At 42.1% G+C, this 2,911-nt stretch overlaps 1 protein-coding gene across 1 annotated transcript in view; it reads left to right on the forward strand.

The window, feature by feature from the left end:
• Positions 1 to 2,911, forward strand: part of LOC106809355 (gastrula zinc finger protein XlCGF8.2DB-like) — a 9,820-nt gene that overhangs the window by 6,038 nt on the left and 871 nt on the right. The window lies entirely within an intron of this gene.

Here is a 2,911-nt window from a genome sequence, read left to right on the forward strand (position 1 = left end):
GTTATTTATTTAAGATTATTATTTTTATTTTGTAGTATTATACTTGGGGTAGTGATTATTTGGTTTGGAGGTGACTGATCTAAGCAGTGCCAGCAATGTCAGCTTCTTTACAGCAGTTGTACAAAGATGTAAGTGTGAAATTGGTTGAGGTGTGCCGAGACAGCTAATCATCCATCAGGCACACATATTCAGGATGTCTACCTCCATAGCAGACTCATGTGTCTGCAATAGACCGCCCGACAATACTATCTAATGCACGACACCAATCAACCCGATCGTTCGTCACATGACAGCCCTGTGACATACTGCTCTAGTTCTGTCAAATTAGCTCCCCCATCAACCAATTGCAGGCATTGTTTCTATAGTAAACTCGACAATCTGACATTATTCTGAGACACGACCGTTGCCTGGGTCTAGATCACAGCTGGTCGCACTGTTCAGGTTGATGTAATGGGTCACGTCAAGTCTGATCGTGTCAGCGTCGATGGTGAGCAGGATTATAAAGACGTGCGCGCAAGTGTGTGCACGCACGTACAGTCAAACATGTTAGCAGTCACCTCTCTAGAACGGCCACCTATCTATAAAGGACACTTGGCATTTACTTGCGGTTGGACTGTATATATGGCGTTTAGACGTCAACAGCCGTGTCCGAGTGATGCACGGTACGCTACTGACGATGTGACAATTGCCGTACGCTACGATATACGTGAAGCGATGATGACGATAACACTTGCACTGAGTGCGAGCAGCAGAACATCGAAAGCCTCTCTCATCTTGGAATGGAAGGTGGCATGAGTGAGTTCCTCGTACAGATAGATGCCGATGCTGCTGATCGCAATACACCTGTCAAACACAAGCGCAGCTGACATGTACACACATGCATCCACACACATGCACAAGCACACATCCACGTATGTACACACGCACACGCATATGCGATTGGGGGGGGCGCATCAATATTAGACACACCATCGTCTTAACAGATAGTGAGTAGATTCTAGTCTTTTATGTGCTTATATTATTATTGGTAGTTATCTTATTGGTAGTTATATTATGGTAGGTTATATTATTGGTATTTATAGTTCAAAATGAAGAAATGAAATATCTGTTAAATGCAAAATAAATACTGATAAGAAAAACCATTGCTAGTGTTACTGTTTCCATGATTCGTAGTTGATTTACTGTGACATGCACCACATCCTATTTGTTTTTGTTTTTTAGGTATTCTAATATAAATAAGGCACGGAGTGTGAGAGTCAGAGAGAGAGAAAGAGAGAGCGACCGAGAGACGGAGAGAGAAAGAGTGATCGAGAGACAGACAGAGAGAGAAAGAGTGATCGAGAGACAGAGAGAGAGAGTGATTGAGAGACAGAGAGAGAGAGTGATTGAGAGACAAAGAGAGAGAGCGATTGAGAGACAGAGAGAGAGAGCGATTGAGAGACAAAGAGAGAGAGCGATTGAGAGTCAGAGAGAGAGAGAGAGAGAGAGAGAGAGACAGCGAGCGATGAGAATAAGGTGAGATGGGAGTTCAGTGAGCGTACCTAGCCAGTCCAGCTGGCTCCTTGCGTCCACATCTCATCAGCGCGTTGATGATGTTGTCCTTGGCGTGCTCACGCGTGAGCAGCTCGACACCGGGCGTGCCGCTGTCAGCGACGCGTGTCTGCAGCACGGGCATCGAGCCGTACAGGTTAGCAAAGCAGATGAGAGAACCGAGCAGTGACACGGCTTCGGTCTTCGGCTCCTGCAAGAGCGGAATAACATCGTCACTGATGTGCTGTCGGCCAGTTTTCATTCTCACCTAGCTTCAGCCTCAGTATCAGTCACAGCTTTAGCATCGGTCACAGCTTCAGCATCAGTCACAGCTTATAGCGGCTCCTCGTCCGGAACTGGTCGCGTAGTCACGGCCATTTATGTGTGTGTATACTTGGTATATATGTATGTTAGTATATTATAAATGTGTTCAAAAGGTTTCGTATTGGAAACGTGATTTACAGAAAATAGGGAAAATAAGGATCAAACGGGGCTACAAATGTGTAGAAATGAATGGGATTTGAACCTAAATGTTTTCTAGATAGCTAAACCTTATGGGATTTGAACGTAATGTTGATGACATCATAAATATACTAGCCAATCAAATGTGGTGTATGGTAAAATAGCGGAAGTGGATACTCTGCTGTATACGGTTAAATATCCACTGCCCAACAATTAAGGCCTAAAAAAGACATTTGTTTCCGCTAACAAGCTGAAAAAAATTGGGCACGGTAGGCAGGCAAAACTTATTTTTTATCAATTTTTTTTTGTATTTTTAACAATACTTGTTTTATACGTATAACAGCCCATATAATGACTTCAAAGTCAAATCAATGCATTCACCGATCGATATCACGTTGAGATTTTGTTTATTAAAAAAAAAAGTAATTTACTTCTTTTTTTTGCCGATCACAATAAAAAGTTTTGACACGCCGGTTTAAAATGGACTCTGTTGGGTTAGCGGAAACAAGCGTGTGTTTTTTAGGCCTAACCAATCGCAATGATTGGCAGGAAGATTGCAATGAGTCATTGAGTGTCCAATTCACATTGCTGTGATAGCAACTGGTGTTGGATTCAAGTTAACCTGTTTTTCGTTTGTTACTCAGTGATGTATAGATCTGCATCTCAGTGGTAATATCTGCATCTATAATTGAATTACATTGCCACGGCTACTTGTGTTTTCTGACTATATATCTGTGGAAATGATTATGAATTTTGTAGTCAGTACAGTCGTTAGGCCCACAGGCACTTGAAGCGTTTCAATAAAATATAATGCTAACTAAATACGAAATCTATTTAGGCCCTACTACAAAATTCTTAATGTTTCTATAGTATAGGCCTACTCTCTTTCACCTATTATTGCCGATAGTTTCCTACCATT

This window comes from Priapulus caudatus, unplaced genomic scaffold (assembly GCF_000485595.1).
Source record: "Priapulus caudatus unplaced genomic scaffold, Priapulus_caudatus-5.0.1 Scaffold348, whole genome shotgun sequence".
Lineage (NCBI taxonomy): Eukaryota > Metazoa > Priapulida > Priapulimorpha > Priapulimorphida > Priapulidae > Priapulus > Priapulus caudatus.